The sequence below is a fragment of the Ovis aries genome, chromosome 3 (genome assembly GCF_016772045.2).
Source record: "Ovis aries strain OAR_USU_Benz2616 breed Rambouillet chromosome 3, ARS-UI_Ramb_v3.0, whole genome shotgun sequence".
NCBI lineage: Eukaryota > Metazoa > Chordata > Mammalia > Artiodactyla > Bovidae > Ovis > Ovis aries.
In genome coordinates this window covers 205082604-205099623 of record NC_056056.1, presented here as the reverse complement: position 1 = coordinate 205099623, position 17020 = coordinate 205082604, and positions in this window count along the sequence as shown.

Here is a 17020-nt window from a genome sequence, read left to right as displayed (position 1 = left end):
GTTGTGGTTAGGTCCATAATCTGTGGGTTTTATTTATTTATTTTTTCCTACTGATTATGTTACCCTCTGATATTCCAAAATTCCCCACAGACCCGCCAGCGAGAGGGTTTCCTGTTGTTTGGAAACTTCTCCTCTTTCACGACTCCCTTCCCAGGATGGGTCTCTGTCCCTAAGTATTTTGTCTCTCTTTTTATCTTTTATATTTTGTCCTACCTCCTTTCAAAGAAAATGGGCTGCCTTTCTGGGTGCCTGGTGTCCTCTTCCAGCTTTCAGAAGTTGTTTTGTGGAATTTGCTCAGTGTTCAAATGATATTTCAATGAAGTTATGGGAGAGAAAGCGGTCTCCCCATCCTATTCCTCTGCCATCTTAGGACCGCCCCCTATTTCCATTTTTTAAAGGAATCTCCACACTCTTCTCCACAGTGGCTGTACTAGTTTGCATTCCCACCAACAGTGTAAGAGGGTTCCCTTTTCTCTGCATCCTCTCCAGCATTTATTGTTTGAGGACTTTTTGATAGCAGCCATTCTGACTGGTGTGAAATGGTACCTCATTGTGGTTTTGATTTGCGTTTCTCTGATAACGAGTGATGTGGAGCATCTTTTCATGTGTTTGTTAACCATCTGTATGTCTTCTTTGGAGAAATGTCTGTATAGTTCTTTGGCCCATTTTTTGATTGGGTCATTTATTTTTCTGGAATTGAGCTGCATGAGCTGCTTGTATATTTTTGAGATTAGTTGTTTGTCAGTTGCTTCATTTGTTATCATTTTCTCCCATTCTGAAGTCTGTCTTTTCACCTTACTTATAATTTTCTTCATTGTGCAAAAGATTTTAAGTTTAATTAGGTCCCATTTGTTTATTTTTGCTTTTATTTGCATTACTCTGGGAGGTGGGTCATAGAGGATCCTGCTATGATTTATGTTAGGAGTTTTATAGCTTCTGGTTTTACACTTAAATCTTTAATTTCATTTTGAGTTTATTTTTGTGTATGGTGTTAGAAAGTGTTCTAGTTTCACTCTTTTACAGGTGGTTGACTAGTTTTCCCCAGAACCACTTGTTAAAGAGTTTGTCTTCTCTCCATTGTATATTCTTGCCTCCTTTGTCAAAGATAAGTTTTTCATAGGTGTGTGGATTTATCTCTGGGCTTTCTATTTTGTTCCATTGATCTATATTTCTGTATTTATGCCAGTACCATACTGTCTTGATGACTGTAGCTTTGTAGTATAGTCTGAAGTCAGGCAAGTTGATTCCTCCAGTTCAATTCTTTCCCAAAATTGCTTTGACTATTCGAGATTTTTTTTGTATTTCTATACATATTGTGAAATTATTTGTTCTAGTTCTGTGAAAAATACTGTTGGTAGCTTGATAGGGATTGCATTGAATCTATAGATTGCTTTTGGTAGTATATTAGCTATATTCTTCCAATCCATGAACTTAGTATATTTTTCCATCTATTTGTGTCATCTTTGACTCATTTCACATAAAATGGACAACTTGGAAGAAATGGACGAATTCTTAGAAAAGTATAAGCTTCCAAAACTGAACCAGGAACAAATAGAAAATCTTAATAGAGTTATCACATGCACAGAAATTGAAACTGTGATAAAAAATCTTCAAACAAACAAAAGCCCAGGACCAGATGACTTCACAGGTGAATTCTACAAAAAATTTAGAGACGAGCTAATACCTATCCTACTCAGAGTCTTCCAGAAAATTGCAGAAGGTAAACTTCTAAACTCATTCGATGAGGCCACCATCACACTAATACCAAAACCAGACAAAGATGCCACAGAAAAGAAAACTACAGGCCAATACCACTGATGAACATAGATGCAAAAATCCTCAACAAAATTCGAACAAACAAAATCCAACAATATATTAAAAAGATCATACGTCATGACCAAGTGGGCTTTATCCCAGGAATGCAAGGATTCTCAATACTCACAATTCAATCAATGTGATATACCACATTAACAAATTGAAAGATAAAAACCATATGATTATGTCAATAGATGCAGAGAAAGCCTTTGACAAAATTCAACATCAATTTATGAATAAAAAATAAAAAAACCCTCCAGAAAGCAGGCATAGACGGAACATACCTCAATATAGTAAAAGCCATATATGATAAACCCACAGCAAACATTATCCTCAATGGTGAAAACTTGAAAACATTTCCCCTAAAGTCAGGAACAAGACAAGGGTGTCCACTACTATTCAACATAGTTTTGAAAGTTTTAGCCACAGCAATCAGAGAAGAAAATGAAATAAAAGGATTCCAGCTTGGAAAAGAAGTAAAACTCTCACTGTTTGCAGATGACATGATCCTCTCCAAAGAAAACCATAAAGACACCACCAGAAAATTACTAGAGCTAATCAATGAATATAGTAAAGTTGGAGGATATAGAATTAACACACAGAAATCCCTTGCATCCCTATACACCAACAATGAGAAAACAGAAAGAGAAATTAAGGAAGCAATTTCATTCACCATTGTCATGAAAAAAATAAAATACTTAGATTAAGTCTACCTAAAGAAACAAAAGATCTGTATATAGAATACTATAAAACACTGATGAAAGAAATCAAGGATCCTTAGTTTTCTAAACAAGATGAGAGTTTAGTGTAATCTAACACTAAAAGTACAAAGTTGAAAGTTAATATTTGACAAAGCATTAACCATTGTCTGTACTTTTGATTTAAAATAGACTCAAACATTTATGTTTAGCAGTTTCATTGCTTTTCTTATGTTAATAAGGAAAAGTGATTCATGTAGTTTAATTGTTACCCATATTGTCAAATTGAATATAGCAAGGTTTTAAATATTTTTAGATTCTGTGACATTCTTTTTTCCAGATACTGTGATTATATCACTGGATTTCACTACTATGTTTCTCAGAATTTCCGTTTTAGAAAGAAATTAAGGGAGTGAAATTGAGAAAATAAATGACATGAAAGACAAAGGTTTGTTTTCCAGGTCCCACTCCATTCTTTGACTAGATAAACTCCAAGGCAATCTGTTTCTGTATTGGTGAAATCCAGTGAACCAGACAAGGGATCAGAGACTCATTTCTCTCTGTTCCTCCCTGCTAAGTTCAACTGTAAACAAGGGAACTAATGAAAGACACAAGAAAGGAGAATGCTGAAGGGTAGGAAGAGAAAAGTGAAACAGTTTGAGACCCTGAGGTGATGGGAAAATTAGGGGCATTTTGTATCCCTTCCCCAACAGAAGAAAGTGATGGGGGTATGCTGCTTCCCAACACCTAACACCTGTAGGAGGTGGCACGGATAAGCCATTCCTCCTGTGTGTTGAGGGGAATCCTGTGAGCAGCACCCAGTGAGCCTTACAAGGTGATCTATCAGAACATCTGCTAACAAGGAGCAGTCAAAGAAGTGCTTGTCCTTTCTCCGCCAAGAGTCACTAGAATTAGGTCGTAGGGGTAAGGATAGGATCAGGAAAGGTGATTCCATGACTTAAAGTACTGAACCCAGGAAGCCTCTTTATCGCTGAAGGCGTAAGACTCCATCTCCAGTCAGAGACATTGCATGGAATGGATTTTACATAATGAGCAGTAGAAATTAACAAACTCCAGGTAAATGCAAGAATTGGGATGATTTTTAAAATAGCATATGGGAGTGAGCGGAGACAGAAAGAAAAACGCATACTGTATGATTCCATATATATGAAGTGCAAAAACATGCAAAGAGATTCTGTAATATCAAAAGTCATGACAGTGGGTAAATAAGGAGGACATAGATGTGATGAGAAATTACAGAGAATGGGGCCGCTGGGCTTCTCTGGTGACTCAGCTGGTAAAGAATCTGCCTACAGTGCAGGTGACAGGGTGCTACCCTCAGGTCAGGGAGATCCCCTGGAGAAGGGAATGGCTACTCATTCCAGTATCCTTGCCTGGGAAATTCCATCGACAGAGGAACCTGGTGGTCTACGGTCCATTGGATAGCAAAGAGTCCCACATGACTGATCGACTAGCACTTTCACTTTTCAGGGTAGCTGGGAGTTGAAAGTTTCTAATCCATGGTCTGATGTGCAATTACACGGTTCTATTTTTTATCAATATGCAAAATTATGAAATGTATACTTTCCTTCATATATGGTAAAATTAAATAGCACAATTTATTTTAGAATTTAGCATTTGTAGAGCCATGGTTTTCAGAAAAAGCAGGAACTGGAAATTATAAAGCAAGCATTAATAAGATAAAAATATAAATAAAATATCATTAAGTTGTATTCCATTGTTTAATGAAATAACAAGCCTTAAACATACTACAAATATGTACAAAAACATAAAGTGAATTCTAACAAATATAATACTGAATCAAGCCTTTAGCAAAGTGTTGGAAACATTTAATATCTCACCATTTCCTCTTCGTTATCTATATAAAGCAGAATAGAGTTCCTAGAAGTACAGGTTATCAAACTCTTATTCCATCTTTTTTTTTTTCCCAAAAGGAATATAATAGCAGTTGTTGGAATATGTAACCAGTCTTTTGGACAATGACCAGAATGACATTCTGAAGAAAGATTATGAATTATTATCCAAAAAAATTAATCTTAAAGAAATTAAGATTCATTTACGTATTTGCTAAGTATAAAATATATGTACATAACATAGTTATGCATTCTCACAGGCTGGGACATACTCATATACACACTCACAGAGAAAGGTCAACCTCTCATCTTCAATGTCCCCACAGGAAGCAAACAGACAAACAAAATATGTACTCTCTACACAACCTGATAATCAATGACACTCCTTTTGTAGAATGAAAAATTATTTGTATTGCATTATCACAGGAGGAAGTTTAAGCCAATTGGCAGCAGTAGGTATGGTGATTGTAACTGAATATTTCTATGTATTGTTGTCTAAGAAGGAACACTCTTCTATGATCATTTATGAATGTTCATTTGATTTTATAATTTACGCTTTCTTGTCAAAGACAATTATTATCTCTGTCTAACCTAAGACAGAGACAAAACTAAGTGTATTTAATATCAGAACTTTGAAAATTATTATGTAACTTTTCAGAGCTTTGTTATCATACAGGAATTGTTCTGCTCTGGTATTTTAGTACCTAGAAAAAATGAAATGATCTTTAAAAAAATTAACATTGATCTAAATAAACCATAATAATTTTAGTTTCTTAGTTTAAATGTGGCATTTTTTAGAATTAGAATTACCTGGAGTAAAATTGATTTTACCAAGAAAAATTAATAAAGTAATGAAAATTGGGAGGGGGGAATATTAACAAAAGCCTAAAGGAATAGACTTCTCCACCTATTACAGTATTTGGTTTAACCAATCTCAAGAACTAATTTGTATTTCTCAATAAGGTCTTTCATCTTCCTAAAGCCTGTGTTTGAATTATGAAATCAGAAAATACATATATATATACATGCACACCTATGTACAATTATATACATACATATATATGTATATAAAATATTCCCTAGAATCATCCTCTTATTTATACTTTGGACAATTTGAGAATAGCTATTCCACATTTAGGCTGAATGCACGTATTAAAATAAGAGTTTTATTTCATCATATGATTTTTGAGAAGGCACTGATGATCATTAAAGTGAAAAGTTCAATCACATTTTTAAAAATATACTTACGTGGAATAAAAGTTATCACTATCACTAGAGTATACATCAAGACAAAATAGATGATTCTCAGGATCACGGCAACGAACTTCTCTCAAGGTGACGGTAAATCTGCAGGGAGAGAAAAGGAAACACTAAGAAAGGAGCAATGGAGACAGTTGTTTTAGAAGAACAAAAGATCCCACATCCGTGAGAATTCATAGACATCCACTTGGACCCCAAATCCATATGAAACATTATAATCCTCCTCTCAGAATATATACATCTTCAGCAAATGTAACACTTTACAAGTTGTGTATCAAAGACTACAAATTACAACAATGCTGAAATAGATAGGCTCCTCTGTCCATGGGATTTGCCAGGGATCCAACCGATGTCTCCTGCATTTCCAGGTGGATTCTTTATCATGAAGTCACCAGGAAGCTCATACTAGAGTACTATATTTCAAATTCAAGCTCTGATCCTCATAAATAAAAGGATGTGAGCTATTAAATTCTCACGCTTGCACTGGTAGCTCCTGTCATTCCATTGAGGATAGTGAGAAGCATTTTGAAATTTTAATTCCCTGTAGGTTTTCTCCTGCTCAGTGACTAAGAGGGAACTTTGCGTGCTCTTACCTCTCATTTGCTGTTTCCTGGCGTCCTTAGCCAGACTTGGTTCTGGGTAGTTTTCCCTTTGATTGTTCATCTCCGCAGCTGTGTAATGTCCAGGATGGCGCTCTATGAAAACTGTACCTAGCTAGTTAATAAATGGTGTATAAAATCACAAGAAGCCTGGAGTGGGTGGTGTGTGAGATGAGTGACAGCACTCATCTTGCAGCTAAGCAAGGTGCATGTTTGGTTCTTATTTCTGTAAAGTTTTAGTAAGTGGTTCAAGATAGACTAAGTTTTAAAAATAATATTCTGAGTTTGAAATAGTTATTTATCATTGGAGCAATGAAATTAATAAATTGGTGAAAAATAAAGTTCATAAAGAATAACATCCTTATCAATTTACAGTCTATTTGCATAGAAACATTCAAAAGCTGTTACAGCAACTGTGTTGAAATTAAAATGCCATACTGGAAAAAACAGATGCACCAATGTAACAACTTTATGATAATTTTAAAGCCCATTAATGTTTAAGGATTGAGGCTTCTAAAGAAGAGAGAATAATAGTATAGGCATATGTAATATTTCCTGCACTAAACTACTTTAATTAGTGATATCATTTATTAAAAGAAAATGAAGCACTATCAAATACTTTTTAAATTTTATTCTGACTGCAAGTTATTTGAAATCATTAGAAATTTACAGAAATATTTTGCATGTTAAAAATGTTACATGAAACACATTAAACTATCCAAAACTTAACAAACAATAAAAGAAAACAATATTAAAAAGATTTTAAAAAATACTTTACAAAAGTAATTAGCAATTGATAATGGCTGAGATATGAAACCATAAAATGATAAATAAAAGTGTCAATCAATTACGGAAGAACAATTCTGATACAAACTTCCAGAAAGATCCTATTGGTGTCAAATCAATGAGGGTAGCTTTAGTTGAATCAACAATTAAATGTCAGATAACGCATATTAATTCTGTCACTGGAGCCTGTAGTTAGTGAGATCTAAGAATAATTCTGGCTTTGAAGTTTACAATTTGTGACCTTTAAAAATTATTTAGTATCTGGCAAACTAGCTTATTAATCTGAGAATGAAATATGCATTATATAAATCATATAAAACACTTGACATTAAATTATTTTAATATAATAGCTATAATTACATACATACAGTTAAAAATGTAACAATTTATTAGACAGGATCTCTGTATCTACACCATTTATCTTTTTTATTCAATGCTTTGTTCACATTTTAAAAAAGCATATGATTGTTTAGAATTACATTTAAATTAGCACTTTACTGAACTACATTAGTCTTATTTTTATTAAAACTAAACTGCTTTTATTGAATATAAATCTATGAAAAATTACATTGGCCCTTCACAGTTCCATGAATCTCCTTTGAGAATCTATTTTTAAAAGCTGAGTGAAATGTTTAATGACATATATAAATATATCTCTACTGATGACAAAATAGAGCAGTTCCTTGTCATGATACTTTTGAGATTTCACTTAAAATCACATTGATTTACAAGCTCATTTACAAATGTGTATATGAACTTGAATAATAGGCAAGAATTTGAATTTTTTAGAAATCCTCCATAATATTTCATAGTTTATGCTTACATAATTCTTAGAATTATTCAAATAAAGCTACCAATATACCCTTAATTTGGCTATATATCAATTGTCCATAAATTGAATCACATCTGGGCATGTGTAATCTCCTACCAAATGAGATGAGGAGTTAGGACGAAGAGGGAGACACATACCTTCTGCAGGCCAGAATCCTGCCTCCTCTTGTGGGTGACCAAGTTTCTGTAATAAACAGTATCTGTGGTCTTCACAGACTACCCTGTGAAGGCCCATGGTGAAGCAAGTGTAGAAAAGGTAGATTTCTCATCAACATGTCACAAAGTTTAAACAGGAAATTCTTACACCTGAGTATTTTGAAGATGGTTTATCTCATGGCATACCTCCAGAATATAGGAGACTTTGGGTATGTAGTGTGTCATTTAGTTTGCCCTTTGGCAAGTGCCTCTGAGAAGTTTTTTTTACTTTCTAAAAGATATTGGGGAAGAAAAGATGACAACAATACTGTTAACTTGCTTTTGTCTCAATCACACAGACTACAAACTAAGGCCTAGTTAAGGGTACCTTCAATGTTTAAGTTTTACTTTTACATAAAGTTGCAAAATCTTGACATTACACTTTTCATTTCCTTATACTCATGATTTCATTCCTGTTGTGGAAAAAAATCATAATTCTGTTAGCAATGTTTGTCACTAGGGCTTCCCAGGTGAAGCTAGTGGTAAAGAAACCTCCTGTCAAGGCAGGAGACAAAAGATGTGGATTCAGTCCCTGGGTTGAGAAGATCCCCTGGAGGAGAGCATGGCAATTCACTCCACTAGAATCCCTATGGAGAGAGGAACCTGGTAGGCTACAGTCCATGGTGTTGCAAAGAGTTAAACATGATTGAAGCGACATAGTACATACAAGTCACTAATTCAGAAGATTTACTACTTGGCATTACATATTTCTTTTCCTTATATTATGTCTTTTATGCTATAATGAAAAAATCATAATCCATTAACAATAATTATTTAAGGATTGTAGTTTTTCAGTAGCCAAGTTGTGTTCAATAATTCAACACTCATGCCCATTGAATCAGTGATGCCATCCAAGCATCTCATGCTCTGTTTGTTGCCACAGTTTGTTGTGATCCACAGAGTCAGATGCTTTGGCATAGTCAATAAAGCAGAAGTAGATGTTTTACGGAACTCTCTTGCTTTTCAATGATCCTGCGGATGTTGATCTTTGGTTTATCTGCCGTTTCTAAATCCAGCTTGAACATATGGAAGTTCATGGTTCATGTACTGTTGAAGCCTGGCTTGGAGAATTTTGAGCATTACTTTACTAGCATGTGAGATGAGTGCAATTGTGCAGTAGTTTGAAAACTCTTTGGCATGCCTTTATTTGAGATTGGAATGAAAACTGACCTTTCTCAGTCCTATGGCCACTGCTGAGTTTTCCATTTTGCTGGCATATTGAGTGCTGCAATTCCACACCATCATCTTTTAGGATTTGAAAGATCGCAACTGGAATTCCATCACCTCCACTAGCCTTGCTCACAGTGATGCTTCCTAAGGCCCACTTGACTTTACACTCCAGGATGTCAGGATTTTGCTGAGTGACCACACCAGTTCAGTTCTGTTCAGTCCCTCAGTCATGCCCACTCTTTGTGACCCCATGGACTGTAGCACACCAGGCTTCCCTGTCCATCACCAACTTCTGGAGCTTACTCAAACTCACATCCAACCAACCGTCTCATCCTCTGTCATCCCCTTCTCCTTCTGGCTTCAATCTTTCCCAGCATTAGGGTCTTTTCCAAAGAGTCAGTTCTCATCAGGTGGCCAAAGTATAAGAGTTTCAGGTTCAGCATCAGTCATTCTAATGAATATTCAGGACTGATTTCCTTTAGGATTGACTGATCTGATCTCCTGGCAGTCCAAGGACTCTCAAGTGTCTTCTCCAACACCACAGTTCAAATGCATCAATTCTTCAGTGCTCAGCTTTCCTATAGTCCAACTCTCACATCCATACATGACTACTAGGAAAACCATAGCCTTGACTAGATGGACTTTTGCAGGTAATATCTCTGCTTTTTAATATGCTGTCTAGGTTGGTCATAACTTTTCTTCCAATGAGCAAGCATCTTTTTTAAAAAATATAAATTTATTTCTTTTAATTGGAGGTTAATTACTTTATAATGTTGTATTGGTTTTGCCATACATCAACATGAAGCCGCCACAGGTATATACATGTTCCCCATCCTGAACCCCCTTCCCTCCCCCCTCCCTGTACCATCCCTCTGGGTCGTTTCATGGCTGCAGTCACCATCTGCAGTGATTTTGGAGCCCCCCAAAATAGAGTCTCTCACAGTTTTCATTGTTTCCTCATCTGTTTGCTATGAAGTGATGGGACTAGCTGCCATGATCTTAGTTTTCTGAATATAGAGTTTTAAGCCAATGTTTTCACTCTCCTCTTTCACTTTCATTGAGAGGCTTTTTAGTTATTCTTTGCTTTCTGCCAAAGGGTGTTGTCATCTGCATAATTGAGGTTATTGATAGTTCTCCCAGCAATCTGGACTTCAGGTTGTGTTTCATCCAGCCCAGCATTTCACATGATGTAATCTGCACACAAGTTAAATAAGCAGAGTGACAATATAGAGCCTTGACATACTCCTTTCCCGATTTGGAAGGAGTCTCTTGTTCCATATCTGATTCTAACTGTGGCTTCTTGATCTGCATACACATTACTCAGGAGGCAGTGGTCTAGTATTCCAATTAGTTGAAGAATTTTCCAAAGTTTGTTGTGATCCACACAGTCAATGGCTTTGGCATAGTCAATGGAGCAGAAATAGATGTTTATCTGGAACTCTTTTGCTTTTTCAATGATCTAGTGGACATTGGCAATTTTATCTCTGGTTCTTCTGCCTGTTCTAAATCTATCTTGAACATCTGGAAGTTCATGGTTCACGTACTATTGAAGCCTGGCTTGGAGAGTTTTGAGCATTAGTTTGTTAGCATGTGAGATGAGTGGAATTGTGCAGTAGTTTGAGCATACTCTGGCATTACCTCTCTTTGGGATTGGAATGAAAACTAACCTTTCCCAATCCTGTGACTACTGCTGAGTTTCCAAATTTGCTGGCATTTTGAGTGCAGCACTTTCACAGCATCATCTTTTAGGATTTGAAAGAACTCAACTGGAATTCCATCACCTCCACTAGCTTTGTTAATAGTCATGCTACCTAAGGCCCCATCCTGACTTCTCATTCCTGGATAAGTGAGTGATCAACCACCATGATTATCTGGGGCATGAAGATCTTTTTTATATAGTTCTTCTGTGTATTCTTGCCACCTTTTCTTAATCTTCTGCTTTTGTTAGGTCCATACCATTTCTGTCCTTTATTGTGCCCATCTTTGCATGAAGTATTCCCTTGGTATCTCTAGTTCTCTTGAAGAGATCTCTAGTCTTTCCCATTGGTTTCTTCTATTTCTTTTCATGGATCACTAAAGAAGGCTTTCTTATCTCTGCTTGATATTCTTTGGAACTCTGCTTTCAAATGGGTATTTCTTTCTATTTCTCCTTTGCCTTTTCTTCTCTACTTTTCTAAAACCTCCTCAGAGAACCATTTTGCCTTTTTTGTATTTCTTTTTCTTGGAGATGGTCGTGATCACTGCCTTCTGTACAATGTCATGAATCTCCATCCATAGTTCTTCAGGCACTCAGTCTATCAGATTAATCCCTTGAATCTATTTGTCACTTCCACTGTATAACTGTAAGGGATTTGATTTAGGTCTTACCAAAATGGTCTAGTGGTTTTCCCTACTTTCTTCAATTTAAGTCTGAATTTTGCAATAAGGAGTTCATGATCTGAGCCACATTCAGCTTCCCATCTTGTTTTGATGACTGTATATAGCTTCTCCATCTTTGGCTACAAAGAATATAATCATTCTCATTTCTGTATTGACCATCTGATGTCCATGTTTAGACTCATCTCTTGTGTTTCTGGAAGAAAGTGCTTAGTAAGACCAATACATTCTCTTGGCAAAACTCTGTTAGCGTTTATCCTGCTTCATTTTGTACTCTAATGTCAAATTTTGCCTGTTACTCCAGGTATTTCTTGACTTCCTACTTTGGCATCCAGTTCCTTATGATGAAAAAAGCATCATTTTTGGGTGTTAGTTATAGAAGGTCCTCATAGAACCATTCAACTGCAGCTTCTGCAGCATTATGGGTTGGGATATACACTTGAGTTACAGTGATATTCAGTGGTTTGCCTTGGAAACGAACAGAGATCATTCTATCTGTTCTGAGACTGCACCCTAGTACTACATTTTGGACTCTTTTGCTGACTATGAGGGCTACTCCATACCATTTGTCACTAATTCAGGAGACTTATTACCTTGTCTACATTAAAATAACTGTTACAAAGAGATGAATGCCTAAACTTACTTTTCAATTTCACCCTAGTTCTTAAAAGAGCTACACCTAATTTTATTATTCTTAAATAAGTTGTTAAGATTTCATCTGATAAAAATAAATGTCTTTGGGAAGGGTAAAACATCAAATAATATCAAGCTATATCACCATGGCAGAGATTGAAATACTGAATACTCACTATATCATTTATTGATGATCCTTAAATAATAACTTGCTATTTGTATTTTTAACAGGAATATTTGTTGTAAATAACAAAAGCCCAAGTTTCTGTCAGGGGGATAATAAGCTTTAAAATTTTCACTTCTCAAGAAAATGAGGAAGGCAGAAAAAGTTGACCCAAAACACACATAAACATCCAAAAACATAAAACATTAAATAAATGATCAAATTTTCCTCAAATGCATTTTTTCATCAATTATCACTTGTATCAAGAAAAGGGTAAATGTTTGTCTACCATTCAGCATAACTTCTAGACCAGTGAATTCAAGCAAACACTATTTTTTAGCTTTCTAAAATCTAGAAAAATGGAATGCAAACTCAGTTATGTCCTTGTAATGAAGACTAATACTTGTCTTCTAAAACAATGACTAATGGCTACCTATATGTTTGCATCTATCAATCATATTTTATTTTCATATACTAAATTGGTAATTTTCTCTGTTACTCACATCCTAGAATTATAGCAATTGAAGCATTCATTAGAGATCAATGTAAAATGCACTAATGTTGACTTTAAAAATTTGAAGTACTTATGTCTACTGCTGTCATACACTTTGCTGTTTTCAATTAAATAATGTTATACATGTCAGGTTCTTTTTTATATGTCAAAATATGAGTTTACTCTAAAAAATTTGCCTGAAATGCTGGAGACCTGGGTTTGATCCTTGAGTTGGGAAGATCCCCTAGAGAAGGGAATGACTACCCACTCCAGTAATCTTGCCTGGAGAATTCCATGGACAGAGGAGCTTGGAAGGCTACAATTTATGGGGTTGCAAAGAGTCAGATACGACTGAGTGACTACACTTTCATTTTCACTTTCTCTGGCACTTAACTAATAAAATCTATTTTCAGACAACATACAGCAAAGATAAAATTATTCAAAATATGATTAGTAGTTTTACTAATAGTAATTTAGTTTTTATGATATGAATATATCTATTTGTGACAATGTCTATTAACGGCCATATCTAGTGAGATAGATAAATTGAAAGTCAATAACAAGTGAAAATATCCTTTTAACATAATGACAAGATCAATTCATTTTCAAGGAAGTTTTTAAATGAAGGGAAATTACCAACTGACTCTAAAAAGGAAATATTTACATTCATCTAAAGAAGAAACTCTTAATCTAGGTAAAATTTTATAAGAAAAAATTTGAAAAAAAGAACTTATGTGACTATATCCAAATAGATATTGAGACGTAAAATATTAATGATAAAATTTCAAATTGCAAAAATATATTTGTATTAGAATTCAAGGGAGTGAATACAGCATGAGCAGTAAATAAAAGTAGAGAATAAATATCTATTTTCATTGTTTGAGAATGGGTGAAAAAACTAACTTGGACTTCACTGAGTAGGGAATACAAACTGTAAAATGTAGGGCACTAATAAAACTAAGGCATATTATATAAATAAGTTCTTTTCAATTCAGTTCAGTCACTCAGTCCTGTCCGACTCTTTGCGACCGCATGAATCACAGCACGCTAAGCCTCCTTGTCCATCACCAACTCCCAGAGTACACTCAGATTCACGTCCATCGAGTCTGTGATACCATCCAGCCATCTCATCCTCTGTCGTCCCCTTCTCCTCCTGCCCCCACCCCCCCCCCCCCGCCAGTATCAGAGTCTTTTCCAATAGTCATCTCTTCACATGAGGTGGCCAAAGTACTGGAGTTTCAGCTTCAGCATCATTCCTTCTAAAGAAATCTCAGGGCTGATCTCCTTCAGAATGGACTGGTTGGATCTCCTTGCAGTCCAAGGGACTCTAAAGAGTCTTCTCCAACACCACAGTTCAAAAGCATCAATTCTTTGGCTCTCAGCCTTCTTCACAGTCCAACTCTCACATCCATACATGACCACGGGAAAAACCATAGCCTTGACCAGACGGACCTTAGTCGGCAAAGTAATGTCTCTGCTTTTGAATATGCTATCTAGGTTGGTCATAACTTTTCTTCCAAGGACTAAGTGTCTTTTAATTTCATGGCTGTGGCCACCATCTGCAGTGATTTTGGAGCCCCCAAAATAAAGTCTAACACTGATAAGGGTGGTGTCATCTGCATATCTGAGGTTATTGATATTTCTCCCGGCAATCTTGATTCCAGCTTGTGTTTCTTCCAGTCCAGTGTTTCTCATGATGTACTCTGCATATAAGTTAAATAAGCAGGGTGACAATATACAGCCTTGATGAACTCTTTTTCCTATTCTTTTAGAGGAAAGTAAAAGATATTTATTGTGAAAGATAAGAAAAAGATAATGTAGATAGCAAAAAGGCAATATATTATACTTAAAATTGATTATATAGGATTACGTACAAATAATACATATGAAGCTTACAATAATTTTATAATTATGTTGAATATATATGGGATAGCTTGCCAGTTAAATTTTAAGAATGTTTTAATTTAAAAGTTTTATTTTATGCAGCTGTTATTGTGAAAGATAAGAAAAAGATAAAGTAGAATGCAAAGAAACAATATACTATACTTAAAATTAATTATATATGCTTACATACAAATATAAAGAGCAACATTGCATAGGAACCTGGAATGTCAGGTCCATGAATCAGGGCAAATTGGAAGTGGTCAAACAGGAGATGGCAAGAGTGAATGTCGACAATTTAGGAATCAGAGAACTAAAATGGACTGGAATGGGTGAATTTAACTCAGATAACCATTATATCAATAACCTCAGATATGCAGATGACGCCATCCTTATGGCAGAAAGTGAAGAGGACCTAAAAAGCCTCTTGATGAAAGTGAAAAGGAGAGTGAAAAAGTTGGCTTAAAGCTCAACATTCAGAAAACAAAGATCATGGCATCTGGTCCCATCCCTTCATGGCAAAGAGATGGGGAAATAGTGGAAACAGTGGCTGACTTTACTCCTTGGAAGGAAAGTTACGACCATCCTAGACAGCGTATTCAAAAGCAGAGGCATTACTTTGCCAACAAAGTTCTGTCTAGTCAAGGCTATGGTTTTTCCAGTGGTCATGTATGGATGTGAGAGTTGGACGGTGAAGAAAGCTGAAAGAAAGAAAGTGAAGTTGCTCAGTCATGTCCAACTCTTTGCGACCCCATGCACTGTATGTAGCCCACCAGGCTCCTCCGTCCATGGGAATCTCCAGGCAAGAATACTGGAGTGGGTTGCCATTTCCTTCTCCAGGGAATCTTCCCGACTCAGGGATGGAATCCAGGTCTCCCGTATTGCAGGCAGACGCTTTAACCTCTGAAAGGAAGCCTGAGCTGAGAAAGCTGAGTGCCAAAGAATTAACGCTTTTGAACTGTGGTGTTGGAGAAGACTCTTGAGAGTCCCTTGGACTGCAAGGAGATCCAACCAGTCAGTCCATCCTAAAGGAGACCAGTCCTGGGTGTTCTTGGAAAGACTGGTGTTGAAGCTGAAACTCTAGTACTTTGGCCACCTCATGTGAAGAGCTGACTCATTAGAAAAGACCCCGATGCTGGGAAAGATTGAGGGTAGCAGGAGACGGGGACGACAGAGGATAAGACTGTTGGATGGCATCACTGACTCAATGGACATGGGTTTGGGTGGACTCCAGGAGTTGGTGATGGACACGGAGGCCTCGCGTGCTGTGGTTCATGGGGTCGCAAAGAGTTGGACACAATTGAGTGACTGAACTGAACTAAATTCTAAAAATGTTTATAATTTAAAACATTTTGTTTAATACAGCTATATATATATAAAAGTTATTTTAATAACTGCTGCCTTAGTGAGACTTTTTTAAATGGAGAAATAAAGAGGAATTTTAAAAAGATGAAAAATTATATCATGCAACACAAGATGATAAAACTGAGAAAGTTAATGTACTGTCACAATACAAGGCAAGAACCATGTTAGAAAAGATGAAGCATGTTTCATAACTATATATTGAGCATCCAAACCATTAGCAATTACAAAAAAAAAAAAAACAAAACTGCATGTACTTAATACTAAAAGTTCAACAAAGATTTGAGAAAAGTATGTAGGTTAAACAATCATAATTGAATCAGTTCTAATGAGATGGATGAAACTGGAGCCTATTATACAGAGTGAAGTAAGCCAGAAAGAAAAACACCAATACAGTATACTGACACATATATATGGAATTTAGAAAGATGGTAATGATGACCCTGTATGTGAAACAGCAAAAGAGACACAGATGTCTAGAATGGACTTTTGGACTCTGAGGGGGAGGGAGAGGGTGGGATGATTTGGGAGAATGGCACTGAAACATATATACTATCATGTAAGAAATGAAGTGCCAGTCAATGTTCGATACAGGATACAGGATGCTTGGGGCCGGTGCATGGGGATGATCCAGAGAGATGATATGGGGTGGGAGGTGGGAAGTGGATTCAAGATTGGGAACTCATACATACCCATGGTGGATTCATGTCAATGTATGGCAAAACCAATACAGTATTGTAGAGTAAAATAAAGTAAAAATAAAATTAAAAAAAAAAAAACAAAAACAATTACCTCTCATTGCTTATCTGGCAAGCAGATATACCAGTAATGTTATAAACATTTCTAAACTAAACAATTAACCAACATATAGGTGAATACACACA